Genomic DNA, 25,156 nt, shown 5'->3' with positions numbered 1-25,156 from the left:
CTGCAAGCACGTTAAGATGGCGCTCATTCAAATGCTCTCAATGAACCCATTTGTTGAACTGAATTTTATCGCCAGTCTTACTTTCTTCTACTGCATCACAAGAAAGGGGGGGCATCATGGAAGCTTTCTGCTCCTTGCCATCCTCAATATATCATCCTGTACCTGCTCTCTCCTCTTAGAAGGATAACCAAAGTCCATATAATTCAGCCTCTGCAGGGGGCAGGAGGACCTCCAAAACGGTGGATCACATAGTCTTAGGCACAGATGTGCTGAGCACCCTCCTGACGCAAACCCCAAGGGCAGAGCCCTGAGCACATTCATGTACCATGATTTTTGTATGGGTACTTTTTTAATCCATTTCTACTGCACCTCAAAACCTAGCAAAAACCCAATCTGCGTTGGCACCCAACTGCCCACTCTGCTGTGGTGCTTATTATTAAGCACTTCTAGGCCGAAGCCTCTTTGTGTAGAACTTACACTGGAGACAAGACGCTCTGCACACCGTTCCAGCATGCAGAGGACTTTTTGAATTTGAAGATCCCTGCACACCGGAAATAACAATGCAGTTGTGCATGCAACGCCTGGGAGCTATGGGCCACTCGGTCCTGGGGCAGCTGATGAAACGTGGCCCGACAGGCAGCAGGTCGCCTGTGCGTACTGCTCAGTAGAAACTGGTGGTCCTGTTAAGGAAGGCTGTTTAAATGCAAAGGTGCATGGGCCACACAACTGATTTACTCACGTAGCAGGAGCTATGCTTGATAAGCCGTGTCTCTCCTTCTCAACTTGTGAAAAATGGATTGGGCTTGTAGTGTTCAAGGTAGAGAAGCATAGTGCTCACCTCCGGTCTTGAAATAGAATTGTGATTCCAGAGAGTTTTCTGGTGTACATGACATCTTGGCTCGCAAAGACTACATTCTGCTGTTTGATGCCGTGCTCCACTGGGTTAAAAATTGTCATATATTGGCTTGAACACTTTCTGACCATAGTCACAGTGAAGCTTATGCTGGCATTAGCAGCATTACAAACTGGAACCGGTACCGAGAGGTTTAAGGCTCCGACACCAACTGATGCTGTATTTAAACAGGCTTTAAAAAATAATTGAATTGATAAATATTTTAAAAGCAATGTTGGTTTGGATTGGTCTGCAGCTAAACTAGTATAAGGATTCAAAACATATTTGTGGGGTTTGCGTGTCTAAAGAGGCTGGTATACTTAGATATTCATAACTCACTGTCACTTTGGAAGCCTATGTTTCTTTGCCAGCTAGAACAGAATAGCTATGATACTAGAAGTATATTCACAGTCTATTTTAAAGGTAGAACTACATATAAGACCTTGCCAACTATATTGTTGTCATGAGCTGACTGGGCCTATAAATTGTGAGAGAAACTAGGGATAAACAATAAGGTGTTTGCTAGGAAATGACATGATGAGATGGCATGTGCAATTGAACATCTGCAAATTACTACAGTGCACCAGGAATAACAGATAGTTGAACCAGGCTATGCTGATACTGTTGATTAGAGATCAGAAGTAACATGTGTTTTGAGACAATTAGTAAATGAGATTAATGTATCAATGTGACCATACATGTATATTTCTGATACAAACAATTGCAAAAACAATTATCTAAAGCTGCTAATATCAGCAAATGAGTTACCTCTGACACTGAATATACAGAATAGTATTGTCTAGAGGAGGTATAAATAAGGAATGGAGGGGGAAATAGGTTGCTAATGAACATCATAATATTGGGCACAGACCTTACTGGTGTGTATGGTTCGGAATGAGGAGATCTGTGTATATAATTTTGCTCAGAATGTGTCGGATGATGATCGGACACTATGAGTATATTCCCAGATAATCTGTTGTGGGTTAGATTGATATAGGGCGAACATAAGACAAAACTATCTAATTTATGTAGGCAAATGCTCCATATCATACTCTATGTTGTTCCATCAAGGACTAATATGTAGAAAATAAAAAGATGGCCGCAATTGGTACATGAAGCCATTAATTTTCATCTCATGGAATTTAAAGGGATTAAATTGCGCACGTAAAAGAAAAAAGTGTTAGCAAGAATTTGGAGAAGTAAGGCAAACATTGTGTTTACCCAGGAAACGCACCTACTTGTAAACTCCGAGAGCCTTTTGATTAATTGAAGATATGCACATGCATTGTCCAACTGCTATATATCGAAATCAAGGGGTGAGCATATTATTTAGGAAAGTGTTTGTTATTCAGATAGAGAAGGTGGTGAGGGATGATGAGGGCCGAATTCTGTTAAATGAAGTTGTATATTATGGAAAGAAAATGACCACTGGTACAGTCTATGGTCCTTGTTCCCCGAGTGTTCCCTTCTTTGAAGAGCCAAGTACACTTTGGGTGGAAGGCATGGGGACAATATTGCACTAGGCAGAGACTTCAATTGTGTACTAGATGGCAGATGAGACAGAATCACACAATGCTGGGAATTAGCGAAGAATTTAACAATTTAACAATTTCCTTCAAAAATTTTGCCTGGTTGATATTTGGAGGATGATGTGTCAGGGAGGGAATATACATTTTATTCGCCTGTACACAATTCATACTCACAAATAGACTATTTATTGATCAGTGATAGGTTGATTAGTCACATCGTGAGCACCAACATAAGAGCAAGCTATTTCAGACCATGATATAGTAGATCTACAGTTGGTTGTCTCAGGTACAGGGGCTAAAACAGTGAAATGGAGACTACATACCAGACTACTTCATGATCCTACAGTAACCACAGGCAAGGAAACCTTTATAGATGTATACTTTAATGAGAATAAGGGGACGGCCGATACATCAGTAGTATGGGATTGGTTTAAAGTAGCTGTGAGAAGTGAGCCAATTAGTAGATCCCCACATGCTAGGAAAAAAGGCTTAGAGAATTTGAAATCACTAGAGGTTTAACTCAGACGAATACAACAACGATTTGCTGCGTTGAATACTGAAAAGGGCAGGCTAGAGCTGAACAAAGTAAAGCATACCTTGGAGAGTGAGATAAATATAATGACAGAGAAGGGGATTTTTTTTATACTAAACAAAGATTCTGGGAGGCCGGAGAAAAAGAGTGGCAAATTACTGGCTAACAAACTCAAGGGAATATTATAGGGTTCCTGTATTAAGTGCATAGAAACTCAAGATGGGAGGATTTTACTGAAGAATTCAGAGACCTGTGATTATTTTCGTGGACTTTATTTCGAATTGTATACTGAATATACTGTTCGAGTAGAGTAGATTTAGATGATTTCTTTGGAAAAATTGAGCTTCCAACTCTATGCTCTGATGGCAAGACCAGAATTGATGCAAAAATTGAAATCAACTATGAAGTATTAGATGCCATTAAACAACTTAACACTGGGAAATCCCCTGGGCCTGACGGTCGTACGCCAGAGTTTTATAAATTCTTTGCAACCCAGCTATCACTATTCTTATGTGATCTGTTCAATCCTTTTTTGTCAACTGGGGCATTGTCAGACAGTGAAGAAAGCCTAAATCATTCTGATCCCAAAGCCAGGCAAGGATCACAAACAATGTGGTAATTACAGACCAATATCACTGTTGAATGTAGATTTCAAGATTTTTATTAAAATATGGGTGATGTTTGACGAGTCACAGTGGTCTTTATGTTGGGTAGATTCGGATATGATAACATCAGGATTTTAGATATTTCGGGGATGCACAGTAATGAGATGTCAAGCTCGGTATTAGCCTTTTTTGATGCAGAAAAGGCATTTGATAAGAGAGAACTGGAGGTTTTTAGAACACACTACAAAAATTGGGGGTTGGCCCAGTATTTATGAAGGCAGTGAGTTGTTTACATAGGATATCTCAGCAAAGGTGCAAGCCAATGGTCTGATATCGGATTTGTTTCCACTGACACGAGGTACAAGACAAGGGTACTGTTAAACTATAATGGGTTTCCCTCTGTCTTTTTGGAGAAGGCCCACAAGCAAAACCCCGCTGACAAAAACATGGAAACAAAGCCTACCTTGTCTTCGATATGAAGTGAAGTATAGAGAGTCCACCTGAAGCGATCTTCCGACACCTTCAAACTCAGGTGTCAAAAGGAAGCTCCCGGGAAACCCTCTTGGGGAAGAAAACCCGGTAGCAGATAGGGAGCGTTGGAAGAGGAACTGGACTCGTCTTTCCCTGGTCTTGCGTGATGACGCTCTTTCAAACAGGTGAGTGGGTTCTGGAGAGGTACCGGTCTTGGGATGAACTGGGAACAAAGCAAATACAAAGTTAGTAGAGGAGTGTTAGTGGCTGTACTTCCGAGGAGTTTCGGATGGGGTTTCGTATTACCTGACTGGAAACCTAAGAGAGGGCTATTGGATGGCACTGGATAGTTGTAGAGGGTTCCCACTCTATAGGGAATGCAGAAAAGGTGTTAAGGATTCAGAGATAAGAGAAAAACAAGAACGGAAGAAGAAGGTAAGTGGACAGGGTTCCTACCAAGATTTGAATGTATGCGAGTCCCTGAGATGAGTTCCGGTGGAGTTTGCGACGGGATTCCGGAATGTAGCGGGATCGTTACTGGAAAAAAAGGGTTCTCTAAAGATGGACAAGGGCAAGGAAAGGAAATCAACAAAAGCCGGGGAGGGGTACGATCCATCAATCTCGTAACCCGATATGAGAGATAACTTACAAAAGTAGATAGGAAATACTTCCGCGTTCGATGGCCGAAGGAGGTCGGCAAAGCGAGTGTGGATGATAGGAGAGGCGGAGCTTCCCTGTACGAGAGTGTACACAAAGGAAGTAAGGGTTAGTGACAGAAGAGTAATTCTACCAAAAGCAACGTAGTGCTCCCGACGATAACTCACGGAGCGAAGCCTCTGAAAACAGTAGCAACGCAATGTTGTTCGGATGTCCAGGATCCTTGTACCGTTTCCGGGCGGAGAGGCGGAGCTACTCTCCCGTCTCTCTTCCGGAGAACTAGACCGTTCCTTTCCATTACAGGTGCCATGTTGGAAGCACAAAGCGTAATCCTCGGCTGAAGCCGCCACCGTTGCCATAACGACCTGCGCCGGAGGCCAGTCGTAACAGGTACCCCTTATCAACATACCTATTTAATTTAGCTCTAGAACCACTAGCAGCATGCATCTGAATATGTGGAATTAAAATGGGGGATAAAGAAATAAAAGTAATAGTATATGCTGATGACATGACAGTACTTCTTTCAAATTCAATAGAGTGTGGCCCAATTTTGAAATTGACATTTGAAGAAGTGGGAATACTATGAGGGCTTAAAAACAATTGGGGTAAAACAGAAATGTTCACTCTCTGTTACATGTGAAAAGGGTGCCCTGGCATCATGGGATTGTAGTTGGTCACCAACTTGAGTGAAATACTGAGGGATACACATTATTCGAAATCTAAAAATAATTGTTACCTTTAATGCAAATAAAATAATAGAGAAACTTTTAAATGATGTTAGGAAATGGGAGAGGTTAATCTTAAATTTATGGGCCAGAATTGACACAGTAAAAATGGTTCTGTTGCCAAAAGTGTTGTATATGATACAGTTGCTCCCGTTGCCGATGTCCAAAAAAGAATTGCGGAAAATGTTTTCCTGAATTCTTTTGTGGGCACACTGCTAAGCGCCCGAAAATACCTAAGTTCATGTTATTGCGTAGCGTCAGGGAAGGGGGCTTTGGCTATCCGGATCACGGAAAGTATCAGAGGTTTCCTTCTTAAGAAGGCAACACATTATTTCAATCATAGAGACACATCAAACCAACTTTGATTCAATCTGGGAAAGAAAGTTTGTAAAACGTATACCCTAGACAGTTTGTGCACAATGGAAAAGTTATTTAGAAAAGTTATTTAGGAAGATTATAAAGTTACTAACAATAAATGCTACTAGGACCGCATTAGTGACCTGGTTTTCCTCAAATGATCAAATGATATGGTTGCAATATGATGCTTCGCTTTGGCTAAACCCTGCACTTGAAATTCGGAACAGAAGTCTACACTGGTACAGTTGGATTATAGAAGGTATTTTAAAAGTGCCCAACATTTTCAAGGAGGGCAGGGTATTAGATTTTGAAGAACAGCTACTTTTTGGTCTGAGCAGAGGAGAATTAGTCCGCTATACAGAGTGACGGTCCCTAATGACGCTGAGAGTTAGTAACTGTAAGTGTACGTTTAATGGGTTATTTATAACATGCTTAATACCCAGAGGTTTCTAAGCGCGGACCCAGGGATCGAACCTGTGTTGCTCAGCGTCGTCTTGCTTCCAAGGCGAGCGTGTGGTCCCTGAGCTATCCTCCCGAGACAATGCTCGCCAAAGTTAGGATCTAAGCCGGAAATGTGTAAATTGTTTGATGGGTCGGAACACGGAGTACCTACTTATATGAATTTGATGTCCTTAGAATCTGTCCATTTAGAATCTTGGTCAAAGATGAGAGAGACTTGGTCAGAAGATCTAAATATGGAGATATCTGAAGAGGAATGGGAAGAGTTGCTCAAAATTGGATACAAATCTAGGATGGATACGGCTTTGAGATTAATATGACAAAATAATTGTAGGGCGTCTCTACTGGATGATAAAAATTGATAAATTACATTTGAAAGATAATTAACTATTTTGGGGCCGTGGGAGTGATAAAGGAACATTGTTACATCAACTTTGGAGCTGTTCACGTGTAGATTATTTCTGGTGGGAGGTTTCAGATAAAATAGATATGATTCTGTATCTGAGTTCCTAGAACAGTTGTAAATTTGATTTTGTTACGTGGTGGGAGATGCTCAATTGCAATGGAATATAGTGAGTGAATTGATAAGGCTCTGGTAGTTGCAGTGAAGTTAAGAGTTTTGAAAGCAAGGAAAACGCTTACGTTTGAGGATTAGATAGTGAAGATGCAAATATTATCAGTACTCTAAAACACTGTGACGACCTATATCTCACCCTATGGAGCCCATTTCAATGCCTTATATGAGTGATTTTGTTTTTGGTTGGTTTAAGTATGTGTTGTGTGTGAATTTGCGTGTAGTGCGTTTGTCCATAGACTGATATTTCAAACACTATGAAAATATAACTGCTTTTAACTTAATGTGATTGCAAGGCATAAAAGAAAGCAGTGTCGCATAGCAATTTGCTATGCAATTCTGTAGGTATGCTAATCAAATTGACACTTGTGTAGCAAATCTAGCTATTTAAGTTGCCCTGTTCAATGAAGCCCAGATTGCCCTGCATTCCTCTCTTGCCGTTGGTGCTCTGTTCACCCCCTTTTCTCTGTTCACTTCAAGTGCTGATGGATGGAAAGTGCAGCAGTAATAATCTCCCTCAATCTTAAGTACCAAAGGCCTGTGTGGGATGGCTAGGCAAGAATGTATTTTTCAAATAATTGCAAACCAGAAGAAATCGGGATGATACTTTTAGTGATACTTTTATTACGCTTTCTATATCCTGTCTGGCAAAGACATGTGTTAACGTTATATTTTTTTAAAAGACAGTCATGTAATTCCATTCCTCAAATGTAAATTGCTTCATTTTGCAGAATTACAGTACTGATACTGTAAAACACTGCATCATCTCCATGCTTTACAGTAAAGTTTAGGATAGTGCATCTAAATCTCATAGCATCATATTGACGAGTAGGGGTGTCACGGTATTAGTTTTATGACGGTACGATAACCTTCTTGTAAAATGACGGTATATCATGGTTATGTTACGCTCACCTGACTCCCACGGAGGCACTGGCCTGGTTCGTGCTGCTGTGACCTCTTCTAAGGTGATGCGCAGGGTTCGGAAGACGGACTGGACCGGGCCCCCAAATCTGGCTTGTCTGGCTCGCAGAAGTATCCTTCTGTAGGCGAAAATAGGGGATTAACTGTCTGCGGGGTAATGCAATCGGCCTCCCACTTTCCCCTCTCACCCTCCTCGAAACCCTTCTGTGATTCCTCGTAGCGTCTCACCTTATGGTCTGGAAGGGCGAGCTCTCTATCCTGCTTCTGATGCAAGGGCGCGTTGGTATCCAGTTAATTCACTGGATTTTCGGATTGGTGAGAACCAAACTTGCTTGGCTTCCAGGTATGTTTTTTGATATGAGGTTCCCCTTGTGTCCATGCATTAATGTACTAATGCTAGTGTCTTTTTTCCCCATAGGGGCATAGGGGCCGGGGTACGGAATGCCGGGGAACAGGCACCGACCCGAGATGAGAGGTGAAATCCTTGTAGAAATCAGGTAAGTCTTTAATGAGCATTTTTTGGTAATGTCTTTTCATTCGCTCATTAACGCTGATGTCTCTTTTTCCCCTTAGGGGCCGGGGTCCGGAAATGCCAGGATGTGCGCGGACCCGAAATGAAGAGGGAATGAATCAACAGGTAAGTCTTAACATGGAGATTTAGCTTTCCTTATTCCCTTCTCTCTCTCACCTTTCATTCTTGCCTTTTTCTCCCTAGGCGCTGGGGCGTGACTGCGAATCCGGATGATCGCTGCTGAACATGGAGGCGCCCTGTAAAGGTGAGTGGAATGCGGCGCTGCAGCGATCGACGCAATGAGCTTTTAAATAAAAGTCTTCCTTTTCAGGATTGTCGGCGAGATGTCTCCGGGATGCGGATTTAGCAGGTAAGGACTTTTCCTTCTTCTGTTCTCTTCTTCTCTTCCTTTTGCAGGTGATCCAGGATGCTGGCAGGTGTGGCAGAAGTCAGGATGCAGGAGCAGACACGGTGAGCGTCCAGCTGCTAGATGCAGAACAACGCGAAGCACGTGTGGCTGTTCGGGTGGGGTTTAAATAGCCTTGGAAGAAGTTCCAGGTATGTATCCTTCCTCCAATCAGGTATGTATCCTTCCCTGACCACGCCCGGATGGTAAATTAGTCCCACAGGTAATGTAGTTCCTTTCAGGCTTCAAGGAGGCCGGGATCCTGCAGCATGGTCTGCATCAGGTAAGTGCACCCAAGAACTCCCATAATGAGCCTGGCGCCTATGGCGCCAGGACTGATGTCTTTTATGAGCCTGGCGCGATAGGCGCCAGGACACTGTCCAAAGGGCCCCTATATGGGGTTGCTGGGTCTTTCCTTGGGGACTGGATGTCCATTTTCGGGGACGCAGGGCTTGAACCGGCTCCCCGGGAGCAGGCATCATGACAGGTTATCGCGGTATAGCAGGTGGAGTTAACCAATCTTAACAAATATTTTCTAAAAGGTCATAAATTGTCAGATTTATCATCACAAACAAAACCTGGCACCCAGAGTCAGAATTGGGCTTTTCAACATACTTTTCACTGAAATGCCACCCCTTGCTTCCACCAAACACAAACATGTGTGGATAGGAGGAGGGGGAGAGCCCTGCTGCGACTGGCAAAGCAAACTGAATAGCTTTTCTTAAGTGGTCATTTAGGCTTTTAGCTCCCCCACTGGCTACTGGTGAAGATGAACATGTTGCCATATTTATAACATGCATGCCCCAGATCAATGGAGGCTGATGGTAGTATAAGCTTGTGCGCATACTCGCACACGCATGCTCTCTTTACGTTACAGCCTTTAGTTTACTTGTGGGCCAAAAGGTGTTCAGTAATCAAGGACATGTCACCCTTTGGTATGGCAGCAGGGAATACCCACAGAGATGAGTGAATTTCGCAGTGTGACTTATCATATGTTAATTCAATGATAGAACCAGGGACATCCTCCATTGTCATACGTTTAGCAAACATACATTATAAATATATAAACCCCAAAGCCGCCAACCCAAAGTAAACCCTTTTCCTTCTTGGCACTGTATTTATTCTTCCTATTGCTAACATATTGATTTTGTGTCAGGCACGTGTAGTTTATGGAATGGCATTAAAAACTGCTCCAACTGAAACTACTTGGCAGATGGCACATCCAACAGTGCAAGACCAAGACTGCGCAGCACTTGCTTACTGCAGCTTTCCAAATCAGATTGAAAAGCACAAAAGCACACTTAACGGTATACCGGTATGAACAATGTGACGGTTATTATTGTTCAATTGAGTGGTTCGCGGTATCTTTAACGGTATAGCGTTATACCGTTACATCCCTATTGACGAGTGAACAATTTTGAAAATGTACAGGAGAACACGTTCAAATGGTTTTGATGGCAAACCTAGTTCTGTAACTTGCTATTTGCATACATTTGTGCAACAGGTGCTCAACCCATGACCAATCCCATACTCCTTGGCATTATATATGATATTATCATCACCCTGTTGCTTTATACCAGCTACCCTGAAAGTGAAATGACCACAAACTACAATATTACACCTAGTTTGCCCAGTTCTCTGCTTTCTACGCCATCCACTCTGCATAGTCTCTTTCTTTCCTCTTGCATAATGAATACACAAAGCTAACTAGATGTTTACGCAAGTAGTGCTCAATAGTTCCATCCAGGAAGACAGCTGGCAAAACTGCTTCCAGAGCCGTTTTTTTATCATATCTATTTATTTTACAGACACTCATCCAGGGCTCGTAGGGTCTTTTCGCCAGCTCGCATAGTTGAGTAGATTTTATGAAGTGTACCATTTGCAAGGGATGAAACTTTTATTTAACATTTACTTTTTTTGCAGTGTCAAATAAAAATGTCACTGTGCATGACTGGTCTCTGGGTGGCAGCAGTGTGCCACGCAAAGAGTGTTTGTAGTGACATGCACCATTTTACAGAAATCACATTTACATTTGTTGTCATACGTTGCTATGGGTTGAGTGCACTTTTCCCTTAGGTCGAATAGGTAAACTAAGTTACCTGACCTGCAGCTTTAGATGAATTTTAAAGAATTTGCAAGGCCCGACAACTCTCAATAATGTCTTAATTCAGTGATAAGTAAAACTGCTGTATCGTCGCTCATTTCATGTCTAAATAACTTCTGGTGACATTAACAATATTAGTACAACATTGCTAATCAAATGGGTCTGTCTGCTAATCAAGAAGATTTTAATTAGCAAACTCTGATAATCAATTTTTGAAAACTAATTTATGCCTTGGATTGCATTAAATTATCATTGCTATCGTTTTCTGGTAAGCACTATTAGTCAATATTTTATGTCAATGTTAATTTTAATATGATCCACATATTTAGAGTTTATATCATTTTGTCCGATATTCACACGTATTGGACGTGTAATCGCTATAAAAAATGTTTTTTAAAAAAAGAACAGCAATATAGCAACACACAGTCAAAGTTTTGGTGTACCTATTTAAATAAATCTGAAGACACTTCTGACTCCGAAATAAAAATGTACATGCACACACAGCCAAAAGGCAATTTGGCAACAACAAGACCTGTATAAGGGTGGCGGCCTGCAGGTAGAGGAAGTAAACGAAGGTGGAAAGCAATTATCTATCACAGCAGTTTGCAGAGAAAGGTTAACATTCTATTCTCCAGAACGGTTTCAAATCATGTTACGGTACAGTCAGACCCAGACGTTCTTTCAGTAGCAGACTCTTGTGACATTGTCTTATAACAAGAAGCATTGTTAATTGCATCTTTCCACAGAAAAGTTATTTCAGTCTCAAATGAAGTTAAGACAACTATCAAGGGACATTCTGGAGGACCTATGCACATTGAATTTGTTTGAGGGAGTGACACATGCAGATCATTAAGTTAATTTGCAGAGGGGGGCTTAGCTACAAGGCTAATATATTGCTATAATGCACCATGAAAAAGGAAAAGGCTGGCTTTTTTGGGGAAGACCTAAGGATGTTAAAGTCAAGATTTTAGACATAAACCTGGACAGTATCTCACTGATAATGACGGTCATTTTATTCTCAAGTTTGGCAATTGGTCTCTGGAAGAACTATTTGAAAGAAATTAGGTTATAGACCATGATATACTACTCCCAGCGACAGCTGATGGACGGACAGACATACTATTTTATATGATGCATAAATCACTCACGCAATCAGGATTAAGGGCTATGCATGGCAGGGTTTTGCCCAATATACTTGAGAAAGCAACTTTTAATAGCACCTGTGGCAGTTCCACCATAGGTTATAGTAGGTTAGTAGGTTAAATACAATAGATTGGAAATAGAAGGATTGCAGTGACCAGTGTGAGAAACCTGAAGGCACGCTCACAACTACTTCCCATGGATCCTCTGTTCAGGTGGCCAGGGAAGGCCCATCGCTTTTGGATCCCATCCCTGGGGGTGCACTAGCGAGGGAGGATCACCTGAGTGGAGGATCCTTGGGAATTGGTTTACAGAGGGTGAGACACAGTATCCCCTTTTCCTGACATTGACTTATCTAACCCTCCCTCAGCCTTTGTAATATATGGTTGTCCATATCCTAATTACCCCCTGAAATTACACAAAGTACTGAGAAGAGAAAGATGCCTCAAAGCGTAGTACAGACTACCTATAGAAAACACCACTATATTACTGGGATGAAGAAGAGGGATCCTGGAGACTATAGAGCTGAAGGTCAGGCATGTCCCACTAATTGGGTTAACTATAGTCAGGCAAGCCAAATCCAGGACTCACACTTGAAACCCTTTGGAAGGGTTCAGGTGCATAAAAGGTGGAGCACAAGAAAGGAGGAGTAGAGTGCAGCAGGGAAGCCAAAGCAGACTTATGAGCCAGAGGAGAGCAGAACATGAGAAAGCTGGAAACTTGCCGAATAGGGCGCTTGGTGAAAGAATGGTGAGGGAGCTGTAATTCCAGGGAGCTGGTAACATTGGAGGAAGGAAGCCGTGTGGAGTGTCGGCCAGCCCTTCCCGTTTGGTGCTGCAGATGCTCGTTACCCTGGGCAGAGTAGCCGGCCCAGGAGTGCCTGAGGGGCAGGTGGCAAGACCCTGACCTCCTTTGCTGAGAAGTTGTGAAAGCAGAAAGCGACCGGTGATTTTCTTTGTGTGAAGAAACCCGAACGCGAGTGTAGGAATAGAGGCTACATTGTGACTGAGCAGACACGTGCCGCCGGTATGCTAATGAATGTCTACGAGTTGCGATGAGAGCAAGAATAATTGAATGCTACGTTAACAATCTAATACATTGAAAGCTGATGCAAGGTTAAAAAACGGATTGTGTGGAAACAATATATCAGAGTGGTCACGTCTGAGGAAGCTGAACATATTCAAAAGTCTCCGATTAATTAAGGACCTTGAAAAAGCAATAAGAACAGTTAATACTATTGAAAACAGAATGAGAACTCTGAATGAGCAGCCGAGGAGAGCAAGTGAAGTGTGAGCAAAATGCCAAACTAATAGAAATGAAGGCTGTTAACCAAAGCCAACAACGTGGAAGTTGGAAAAGAGAGCCAAAGAAATGCCAAGAAAGATAAATCATTAACCTATGAACTTTTAAGTTTTCTGAGTTTGTTGTGAACCACCAAAGCAATCTAAGTCAAAATAACAGAAAGCTTGGGGAAGGCAAACCGGAGCTCCTTCGGAACATTGTTTTGTGAACCAGTACTTGAAGCTTGGGGAAGAGAAACCCAAGTCTTGAAGGAACATTTAAATTCTGTATTTGTTGGAATTGTATCCTGAACTTGGGTAAGGCAGCTAGAGATTGCTCCAGACTGTGTTTAACACCTCCGAGTTTGCATAACCTACGCTACATTTTTGTATTAGATGACAGGGCAAGCATAGGTTTTGACACAGACATACTTTTGATTTGGACGTACAGACATATACTTTCCTTCGTTTCTTTAGGCAGGGAAATACCCACCATAACTATAGAGCAGGTTAGGCATTACACCCATCTTGACATTTGATAAAGATTCTATTGTTCAATTCATAATCTGTTATCTGTGTCATCTCTTGATACCATGCCTGTCTCACATCAGTTGCCCAGGCAGCAACGCTATCACTCAAATTTGACTCCTAAATGCGCAAATACAAGCTGCGGGCAATAACAGCCAACAGGAGAAGAATACGCTGGGATACACTTTTTCTTGTATATTAAGGAAAACGTTCAATTGCTGAAAGTCTTTCCACAATAAAAATATATATTTCATAAACTTTAGATCATAAAGACACCCTTGAGCAGTGAGCAATCCAGGAATTGCATTCTCGACAGATAAGGCTCCTGGGGGTATGAAAGATGTGCCAGTATCGTTTGAGAAGATGTAAAAAAAAGCATGGAAAACCCTTTTCTATGCCATCAAACCAAGGGATGCTCCGAATATGGGTACCACACACCTAAGGAAACAGTACACAGATGCAATAAAAGGCTTTTACAGAGTGTTCACCAAGCTAGATTGAGCCAAATAGTCCCAACTATCCAACTGTCCCAAGAATTGAGAACAATGTACCTGTGGAGAGTTGGTTATCACATGTTGCCACTCTGTACAGTTATAACTATGTAAAATCGGAACAGCAAACTGGGATGCCATGCCACCTTGGAATGGTGACTGGGACTATTAACACCTTGATAATCCCTAAGTAAGTAATGGAAGTGATCACAACTACAAAAGCAAACAAACGTTGTGACCCAATATGATGTGCAAGTCATGTGGGATCCACTTTTAAGTAATGTATTCAGTGCAATGAGAGAGAAATACCAAAAGCTGGAGAAAAGCTATACTCTGTCCTACCCATAAAAAGAATGATGGCAAGTCTGCAACCGCTACAGACAGATTTCTCTGCTAGGTAATACATTCAAGATAGTTTTGAAAGTGATACTGGAGACGATGAAGAAGTGGGTCAGCGAAAAAAAACCTATTCCCACCTGCATTCAACTGTGGTTCATGGAGGGCCCTGGCACTACACACCAAGACGTGAATCTTTACTTAGTGGCTGCCAAATCCCTATATGTCAAAGGAGTATATCTATGTGGTGTTCATAGACTTGGCAACTGTCTTGGACTTGTGGACAGTTCCAAACATTGGATAACATTTGGGGGCTTGGTGTCACGACGATGACTATAACTAGCCTCACCTGCGTCTTGCACGGTTTCAGCAGGAGCGGCGGCGGTAGAGCCTTGCTTCTTTTCCTTGGACTTCTTTCTAAGGAGGAACGCTCCTTAATGAGATAAGGGTGATCCCTTCTCACAGCCACCTGAGGGTCCGTCTCTGTGAAATACACTCCCAGCAACCACATGGTTGTTGCGAGTCTGTCATACATTAGTGTCAGGAGTGCTCCAGACACTAATGTATTGGAGGGGGCCCAATAGCACATCTTTGCGTGACTGTCCAAACCCCTTCTGAAATGTGCAGGTCCCCTAAGGTGGCCTGCGCATGACTAAAATGGCATAAATGAAAAAAATGTATTCACTGCGCTCCTTTTGTGCTTCTTTTTGAGAAACTGCCCATAGGTATTTTTCTACTTATTCATCTTTTGATTAAATGCAAGTTTGTTTTAATATGGACTACTTCCAAGGTTTACTGCTTACACTCTTTAGGTGTTTGTGCTTTTCCTATAACTTTGCCTATGCTTGAGCTTCAGTGAAATACTACAGACGGGCCCTATGTTTAATATGGAGCAAGTGCTGTTTTGGTTGCTCAATTTAACTCCGCCAATGTCCCCTATCAAAACACTTAAAGACAAAAATGAATGTATGTTAATGTTGTACTTTTTTGTCTGTGGTTTAAAAAGTGCATATGATCACCGTTTTTATTTGTGTGCGTACCTTTAACTTTTGACAATTTATATAGAAAACAAAATCAGTACTATACAAATAGCCACGTCCTTCGGGCTGGTACAATGACATATTTTGTGATGCTGTTTTTTCTTCATGCAACAAACATGTAATTCGTTATGTATCAAGTATGTTACTTGTAAATTATTTAATCTCCTGTGCCACGTTCTGTAACCTGTAAGTTTAACATATCCTCGTCTCCGTGCCCTGATACCTCTGGGTCTGGCGCGTTAGAAATAAATAAAGAAAAAAACAAACATATTAAGTTTCTCGCACTTTGGAATTCCACACTTGCAACACAACTTGGAATGTTTCAGGAAATCCTTCGCCACCTACCCCACTATCTGCTATTAAACCGCATTCACCTCCCACACAATCTATTCTTGAAAGGGAATTACTTGTATTATACTGTATTGTACTTGTTATATGAATAGCGCCAATTTTACCATTATCATAGTTTCAATGCACTGTTAGTGGGAACGCCCTCCGAGGACCGAAGTCCACAGTGTTGGAGGTTATGGAGCACGATTATGATGCGTGTGTGCATTTGGCCGCAAAAGGCTTAGCAGGGCTGACCAGGCTCCGGTAGAGAAGCAACCCATGTGGTCCGGTATGTGGATGGGTGCGGAGAGGAGTAGGAATGGCATCAGTGCTAGACACTCGCTATGTCTTCAACGTGCCCGAATCTATCGTAGGTCAGCGCTGCAATCTGCTGTCAGAGGTTGTGAGGCAAAGTTTGGCGTAGATAGGCAGAGAGTTTATGTAAACAGCACAACCACATTCTTGTTGTAGTCCTTGCTGTATACTGATGTGTGTGGATAGCCATGCCTGCGGCCAGTTCAGTGGTGTATTATACAGACTATGCTCCAACTGATCGCCACACAAGGTGCATGGGAGGGGACCGATATGGGAGGAGGTGCCTGGGGAGATTGGGGTTTGTGGCAAGAGGCGGACCAGTGGGCTGCCCGAGGGGCCCTCAGGGTGGAGAAGTGTCGGGACTGCTGAGAGAGAGGAGGGGATTGGAGCATGGAAGGGGGTGGGGCCTGGGCGCGGCATGTCTATCTATACAGCATTTAAAGCATGAGGGGTCATACATAATGGGCAAAATTATATTTGTACATCTCATGTGGAAGTTAGATTTGCGGAACGCTATGTACTAGCACCTTATCCCACTGTGGTATCTCCTGGTTAATGCTGGATAGCCAGGAGCTGGTTTTAGCCACCGCTTATAGAATCTTAATTTCAAACCCTGGACTATGGTACTGCGCTTTGGTCACATTAACTGACAACCCTCAGAATTGGCTTTGGCACAGCAATGGACAGACTTATAAAATCAACCATGGCACCACAGCGCTAACATCTGGATTGAACTGTGGCAGTGCGAGCAACGGCTACCATGTAATCACCTGGATTCATCTAATTCAGCTAGAGGGAAAGGCCTATATGCAACCTTGGCAACAGTAACCCAAGTACACCGAATTGGCTATGACAGAGCAATGGACAAACTCAGAAATAAACTTTGACACTGCTGAAGAAACACCTAGATTTAACTATGGCGGCAGTGAGAGGGAGAATGGAGACACCCCTAAATTTGAGGCTCAGACAATGGAGAAATATCTACATTTAGGATACTAGAGCAGTGGCAGAAAGCGCCCAATTTAGAGCCTCAGCAGTAAATGGGCAGTAAACGGGAAAATGCCTGAATTTGAGACACAGCAGTAAATGGAGAAACACCCAACTTTGAAACACTTGAGCAGAGATTCAACAGTACATGGAGAAATGCCTAAATTTGAGATACATGAGCAGTAGTAGAAACGCCTAAATTTGAGGTTCAACAGTACCCGGAGGAACACCTAAATTGGAGACGCGCGGGCAGTGGGAGTAAATGGCTACATTTGAGCCTTAACAGTTCAAGGAGGAACACAAACATTTGAGATTCAGAGGTGCATGGACAAACCCCTAAATCTTAGATTCAACAGTGCATGGAGCAATACCCAAGTTTGAGATACGCAAGCAGTCAGAGGAAATGGCTAAATCTGAGATACTCTATGAAGAATACCAACTACCTTTCTGAGGTTCATAAAGAACCACACAGAACAAGGACCAGCAGCACACCCACGTCCTTTTGTTCTGTGTACAGTTCAACATGACACGTTGCTCAGAACACACTTTGCAAATAACGTATGTATAAGTCAAGACAACCAAAGACAACAAAGTCTCCGAAATGTCAGGGGGAGGCCCAAATAGCCACCCTGCAGATGTCCAAGACCGAAGCCCCTCCACCGAGCCTCCGTCCAGGAAGCCGCCAGATCTCCCCAAAACACCTGGGGAATCACTGGGGCCCACTCACCAAATAGGCCAGAGAGATGGATTCCTTAAACCACCTACTGATAGTAAGGGAGGAAGCCTTACCTCCTAGCCCTGCCGCCCCATAGGTGACAGAGACAACGGGATGATCGAAATCCATTCTGAAGGTAGAGGAGAACAGCCCTTACATCCAAGCCAGAAAGAGCCATTCAACTGGCAGATGTTCCATGTGTCAAAATCGCTACAAAAATGTCTGTTTAAATCGTGGCAAAAAGGCTGTGGTTTTGCCAACGCAATCCATGTAATGGATGCAGGGGACACCCCTCCAACCCCCGGACACATTATACCATTTAAAGGGAGCGGGGGGACACCCCTGCAACCCCCGCTCTCCTTAAATGGTAGAATGGGTACACCTTTACCAGGTCAAACCACTGCATTTTTGAGGCATTTTATTATTGCACACCCTGGCAGATTGAGTGGAATGGCCGGGATGATGATCTCTTGCGATAAGTGGAAAGGGGATACCACCTTGGGGCAAAACGCGGTATCACACCTCAGGGTGATTGATTCAGGAGAGACAGTTAGGTAGGGAGAGGAACATAAGCGTGCCCCTAGTTCCCCAATTCGCATAGCTGAAATAATATCAATAAGGAAGACTGTCTTTAAGCTGAGGAACAGGAGACCGACAGTCCCCAAGATTCAAAGGGAGGACCCAGCAGAGCATGAAGGACCAGTGGAAGATCCCAGTAAGGGACTAAGGTACTCACTCTGGGAGGGAAACCGAGAAATTCCACAAGTGGAAAATGATTGGGTTCGCTGCTTCCACACCCCTCAAGACTCCTTAAAGGCTATACAGTTGTCCACTGGGCCCTAAGAGAGGAAGGAGAAAAACCCAGATAAAACTCATCCTGAAGAAATTGGTAAAAAAAAGACCCACCCCGCACTGCAGAGGAGGGACCCCAGGACCTTTACACCAAGTCACAAAGGATTCCCATTGGCGGGCATAAAAAGCTAATGTAAAACCAAAAAATTGATGGCTGGTTTTGAATAAATCATAACCACGGGCACAACTCCGGGCAACGCTCCAGACCATTGTTTTTCACCCTGCCAAGCTATTACAAAAGGGTAAAGACCATATGTAAATGAAGCCTGGCCCCACCCCAAAACGGCAGTCAGCCCGAACTGCTAGGTCACATGCCTTCTGCACGAGTCCACAAGCAACCAAAGACAGGTTTCAAACTTGTTTTGCGTCATCAGTGAAAAGTAGCTTGGGTCTGAAGGCCCAGCAGGGTCGGGACCAATGTCTGTGCATACCGTCCCACTTGGGGAGACCAAAGCAAAACCAAAAGCTGATGGCTGGAAGGTTTTGAATAAATCATAACAGGACACCACTGGGCAACCCTCCAGACCATCGTTTTTCAGCCTGTGGTTCAGATTTATTCAAAACCTTGCAACCATCACTTTTTTGGTTATAGTTTGTCTCCCAGTGTGAGAGGGTATGCCCAGACGTGGGTCACTCACTCACTGTGCCATAGCGAACCAAGCTGGACCTCACTGCTGAGGCCTAACAAGGCTGAAACCTGCCTGGGGTTGCTTGGGTTTCCAAGCAGAGGTGATCTGGCCTAGCAGTTCGGGCTGGGCTGCTCCCATTGGTGGCAGTGCCTGACTGATATGCATATGGCTGGACCCCTTTTGCAACGGCACAGACAGGCTAAAAACCGGTGGTGGGGAAGGTTGTCTACAGCAGTGCTAGCGAGTCCGATTTATTAAAAAATGTCCACCCATCACATTTTGGGTTATAAGACCCTAATGTGGCAGGGCGTAGGTGCTTGAACCGAGGCAGATGCACTGGCTTTCATACCTAATCTTTGCAATCCTCCCTCGCAAGCCTCCCTCTCAACATTCAAGCCCCCCAGGCCCAGTTGTAGAAGAGGGCACAGCCATCCATTCTGCTCACAGGAGGAGGGTGATCGAGGGGAGGGGACACCTTACCAGGGCCAGGTGGGCAAACAAGCCCCTCCATGGCCACCGCAAAGCTACCAGAATGACCGGGGATCTGCTGTTCCGGATTATCCCAATCAATCGAGGAAGGACAGCCACTGTTGAAAAAGGCGAAGAATAGTCAGGCATCCACCTCCATGCCCCCAGCTCCTGTAGTCTGAAGCAAAACCTGTGAAGGAGACAATATGAGGCAGAGGCAAACATTTCCATTCTGTGGGTCCCCCATCTCTGGCACAGAGCCGCGAACACCGCCCTAGACAGCCTGTAATCTGAAAAGACAGGACACCTTGCCATGGAGCAGGCAATCCTGGGCAGGGAGGGTGGACAGCATGCCCCCCTGATTGGCCGTCGTGTTCCTGACCAGGATTCTTGGACCTTCACCCTTCTGAAGAAGGCAAGTAGGGAGAGTCTCACCGCTTCCAGCTCCTTGCAGTACGATGATAGGACCCAACGACCCTCAGTTGTCCTCTGGTCCAACACTGCTCCCCATCTGATGGCACTGGCATTCGTGGTAAGAGTTTGTTCAGAGGCGATCCAGGGGATTCCTCCCTACATGTTCTTCCCCTGCAGCCACCATTGGAGATGCCTCACCAGTGACAGCATCATGGGGATGAACTGTTCGAAGTCCATTGATTCCGGACACCAATGGCGGTGGAGGTGCATGAGAAGGGGACAGAGATGAAGCCTGGCCCATGGGGTGACAAAAACAGTGACCGCCATTGGGCCCTGAACCAGCAGCCAGAAATTCGTTTTGAGTCCTTTGAAGCTGGCACAACTTCCTCACACCCTCCTGTAGGGTACGGGCCCTGTCCTCCGAAAGACAGATGTTAGTCAGAAACCTGTGCAGTTCCCTTGGGGAACACTGCAAAAGATTTAAGACTACAGGTACAGCAGTAAACCCACTTGGTAGCAGTCCGCACCACCCAGATTTACCTGGTAGCTGTGGCTGAGCAGTCAGACTCCCCTCAAGAAGAGTTAGGCAGTATGCAAAGTATACACAATATGTCCTCAGACACAATAGTACAAGCAAACACTGACCAGAGCTTGGTTTCAAAAGTATATAGTTATTTATTTTTTAAGAACACATAAGTTGAAAACACTCTAGCAAAGTATAGTAAAAACACTTAAAACACAGTTATAATGAAAGCAGTTTCAACCCTTACTCCTATCTAGACAACTCTAAGTTAACTCCACATAATTAAAACAGAGGTGAGCGCTTAACGTTAGATGACACTCTAGTAGGTTTAAGGAAGGGATAAAAAGAAACAGAAATGGGTTAAACACACCACTCTAAGGTCCAGAACACTTGCAATAGGCTCAAAGAAACACAAAGTCACAGGTGAGCAAAAGTCACTAGGCAGGGCCCACTCTTAGAGTAGCCGGAGCGAAAATGTGCCCAAGATCACACTGTTATTAGGGATTCAAAGTCTTGCAAAGAGTTAGAAAGGGTGTAGAGTGGCTTAGAAAGTTTAGCCAGGGTGTCCCAGGCACTCCCAGGTTCGAAAGCCGGGGGCTAAATCTACCCCGTACAGTCGGTAGCAAGGGAAGCCAGGCGGAACACGGTACCTTAAGCGGAAAGGATCCTCCAGCGGTGGCAGTTGGGCTCGACGTCGGTCAGGGGAGAAGAAGTTCTCGCTGAAGAGCAGAAGAAGAGGGTCGTTGCACTGCCCGGGAAGAATCCAGCCGCGGAGTCCTCCGGTTGAAGGGTTGTACCGACTTTCGTGGTTTGGGGTAAAAGTGGTGGGGTTCCGGTTGCCGGGGTGCTTGGCACTGGCAAGGCGGCCACGAGATACCTCGAGAAGCGAAAAGAAGGCGAAAACTGGTTGTCCCCACCAGTCAAGGGAAGGAGCCACTCTGTTAGGAGTTCTCCTCGGTCGTCGGGAAAAGTGGTGAGACGGTTCAGCAGGGCTCCACCGGGTGGTGTCGTCGAAGCAGGTCGGCTCAGCTCTTCCCTCGTCGGATTCTTGATCCTGTGGCGACTTCTGAAGTTCCAGTCCCCAAAGCCCTGCTTTTATGCAGCAAACCCCCATTCACCCAGCCTAGCTGTCACTCAAACATGCTAAGTGGTGAGCCGGGCGGCTCACCACTTGGGCCAATCAGGACGGAGTGCGACTTGAGTTACCAAGGTAACTCAGTCCAGGGTGCCTAAATCCCCCTCCACCCCTCCTAAGTACCCCAGACAGAGTGGCACCACTTTGGAGGGCTTCTGTGGAGAAGCCCGCCAAAAGTGGAACAAAGGGCTCCACTTTGGGTCAGAGTTACAGAGGCGAACACCAACGCCATTTTAGCATCAAGTTTTGGCAAAAAGTCCCAACCGGAGTTATAAAAATAAATATATAAACCGGTGGTATGTTTAAGGCTACCGTAAATAAATAATTAAATGTGTTAGCCTAAAACAATGGGAAATCCCATAGGAAAATATTCGCGGTCGAATATAAAACGTAGTTTCCACTGCCACCAGCCAAAACTCGATCAGGGGGGACGGAGACGTGCCCCCTCGACTAACAGACCCTGGGGCAATCGAATTGCCCCAGCCAGTACGTCCACAATATGATGGTTTGTACTGGTTCTGTTCAGGATTCAAGACTAGCAAAGTCTTTGGTGACTTTACATGCCCTGGGAGACAGTAGTCAGTCCCAGGGTATGGAGTCTATGTTGGGGAGTCCCTAGGACACCCCTGGGTCACGGCACAGAGGGTGCTGTGTAACCCACATCACAAAAATACATGAGGCCCTATGGAGTAAAAGACCCCATAGCCCATTCAACACAAGGTTTGTCCAAGATAACACAGTTCAACATGTCCAAGAGTGAGGGTAAAAGAGTCTCACTCTTGGCAGGAGAAAAAAATAAACCCCAGAAATCCAGCAAAGCTGCTGGGGGACTCACTAGGGAGGGAAATTCAGCCTAAACAGAGAATTCTCCCTAACAACAGACCCAGCCTGCTTCTGTGATGAAAAAAGCGCCTAAAAATTGTAACTGCTGGGTCGGAGACAGGTCGACCAATAAGCCAAGCAATGTCAGCAGGCGGACGGTTCTTGTGGCAATACTGGACAACCCCATAATCAACCAGTCATCCAAGTAAGGGTACACAGTAATCCCCTCCTCGTGCAGAGAGGTGCTTGAACTTTTGTGAAGATTCTGGGAGGTAAGCAAAGCCTGGACGAAAGTACCATGACCTGATAATGAGCCTGTCCCACATCGAATCTCAAATACTTTCAGATGTGCAGAAGGATAGGGATGTGGAAGTAGGTATCAAGGAGGTCCAGGGATTTAGTAGTGGTAGTAGTACTGCATCATTTGTATAGCACCTTTCACCATTAGTATGGTCGCAATGCACTGTAGGTTAAACGCCCATGGGAGACCGGAGTCTGGGTATGGAAAGAAAACCAAGGAGGTGCTAGTATGCTTGCGTGCATATAGATCAGTGCTTAAGATATAAGGGGTGGCCAAGTCCCTCCTAGCGACCAATGTCAAGCTGGCATGTGGATGGGTGGTAGTAAGTGGTCTAGAGGGGGTAAGCGAGAGCGGGATAGTGGTTTTTTTTTGTGCTTCTGCGTATCAGGTTTTGGTTGTGTGCTGTAACTGCATTCCTATGACAGAGGCATTGTGCAGAGTGGCTTCAAGTAGTGTATGATGGCAGATGCGTGCATATCTGCGACCATGCCTTCGGCTGTACACCCAGTTAGCCTTTTTCCTCCCTAACATAGTGCAGTCTGGAGCCCAGCAGCTTCAATGCCATTTAACAGATAGGGTGGCTAGGTCATTTTTGCACTGTTGGGTTACATTACTACAGCACCACAACCCTCCCCACCCAAAATGGCTCGAATGGGGTGGGGAAGCAGCAATGGCAAAGGAAATCAGCAATTTAAGCTACTTTGGCCTAGACTACGCAACCAGTCCACTAGTGCTGTAATACAGTTAGAAGAAAGATGCTCTGTTTCTATAATGATAGCAAGCTCTACCCACCATTATACAATGGGCAAGAAGTACACATTTCCTATCAGTATCGTGGCTGGAAGATTTCTGCTCAGGCGACGGAGCATAGGCCCACCCAAATATAAATGCCATAGTTCAATGCTTCAGAAATATCCGAACTGGACTACAAGAAGTGCACTGTGTGAGCACATTCAATCTGTTAAACTGCCATTGCCACAACTGGTTCAAAGCAATGCCAAATTAACGAGTAGCTAGCATAAGGATATTATCAGAATGTCAACGGATCCACACGTCTTTTTTCTTCTGGTGGTGCACTCAAACAGACCATGTCTCCGTAAAGATGCATCTAAAAAGGATCCTTGTGTCACGCCACTTACCTGTGGGTCACGGCCATCCTGCCGGTTTCGGCGTGCCCCATCCTGGCGGATCTATATGCGCTTACGTCTGGGGGGTCCTTGGACTTCCACGTCCCCAGAAGATTCCGGGTTTCCCGTTCGCGCTGGTCTGAGCATGCGCAGGAGGCCGTGTTTCACCCTCTGTGCATGCGCAGTGCACAGGGCGCTCGGGCTGAGGCGGACTTGCGGTCCAAGCCTCACTTTGGGTATACCAACACCTGGGAACGGCACGGCTTGCATTCCAAGCCTCCCAGGTGTTGGTTGCTTGTTAAGATGAATCTTCTCAGTGTTGTCATTGTGCCATCTTATGTTATAATATGTTTAGCAAAAGGAGTGGCATTGTGATGTCATGTTGTTCTTATTGGAATGTTTAGTTTCACTGTATATTCTGGTTTGGTCAGTTGGAGCCTGCCTCTTGAGGGGGTACCTGCTGTCCTTGTATCATACCTAATAAAAGTCAGTGTGATACTTTAAGTCACTGTGTGGACCCATACTTAACATTGGCGACGAGGATTGGCACTTCATGTGGAATTCGCTGGTCTCCGGTCCTTCCCAGAGAATCTCTTCCTCCGACGTTGACAGCAGGTGAGAGGCGGGCAGGAGGTGGAGTGAGGGCCCATACTGAGACAACCCAGGCTCCCTGAAGTCACAGCGCAGCAACCGCTATGTTGGGGGGGGTCGCAAGTGAGCCCTGAGGGAAGGAGAAGTACTACCGGGCCCAGCGCGAGCTGCTGTCAGTTTTAATTCAGCGCTTAGGCAGCGGCTGCTGCGGGCCCAGCGCGAGCTGCAGCCGGCTTTGATTACGGCGCCGGAGCAGCGGGAAGGAGAAGCACCGCCGAGCCCAGCGCGAGCGGCAGCGGGCTCTGATCACGGCGCAGGAGCAGCGGACGCTGCTGTAAAGCCCTGCGCGAGCCCCAAAAGCAGGAGGGGCGTCGCACAAACACAGAACG

At 44.8% G+C, this 25,156-nt stretch overlaps 1 protein-coding gene across 3 annotated transcripts in view; it reads right to left on the bottom strand.

The window, feature by feature from the left end:
• Positions 1-25,156, bottom strand: part of FLCN (folliculin) — a 611,825-nt gene that overhangs the window by 562,466 nt on the left and 24,203 nt on the right. Inside the window, exon 1 of one of the 3 annotated variants that reach the window (XM_069645736.1) lies at positions 24,189-24,246. The exons of the other annotated variants lie outside the window; for them this stretch is intronic. The gene's annotated coding sequence lies outside the window, so the exon portion shown is untranslated. Of the gene's footprint in view, positions 1-24,188; positions 24,247-25,156 lie in introns of those variants that run through there. 3 annotated transcript variants of the gene reach the window in all.

The sequence above is a fragment of the Ambystoma mexicanum genome, chromosome 2p (assembly GCF_040938575.1).
Source record: "Ambystoma mexicanum isolate Mex_15411 chromosome 2p, UKY_AmexF1_1, whole genome shotgun sequence".
NCBI classification, from domain to species: domain Eukaryota; kingdom Metazoa; phylum Chordata; class Amphibia; order Caudata; family Ambystomatidae; genus Ambystoma; species Ambystoma mexicanum.
Note: the sequence above shows the minus strand (reverse complement) of the source record. Positions and strands in the feature narration are given on the sequence as shown.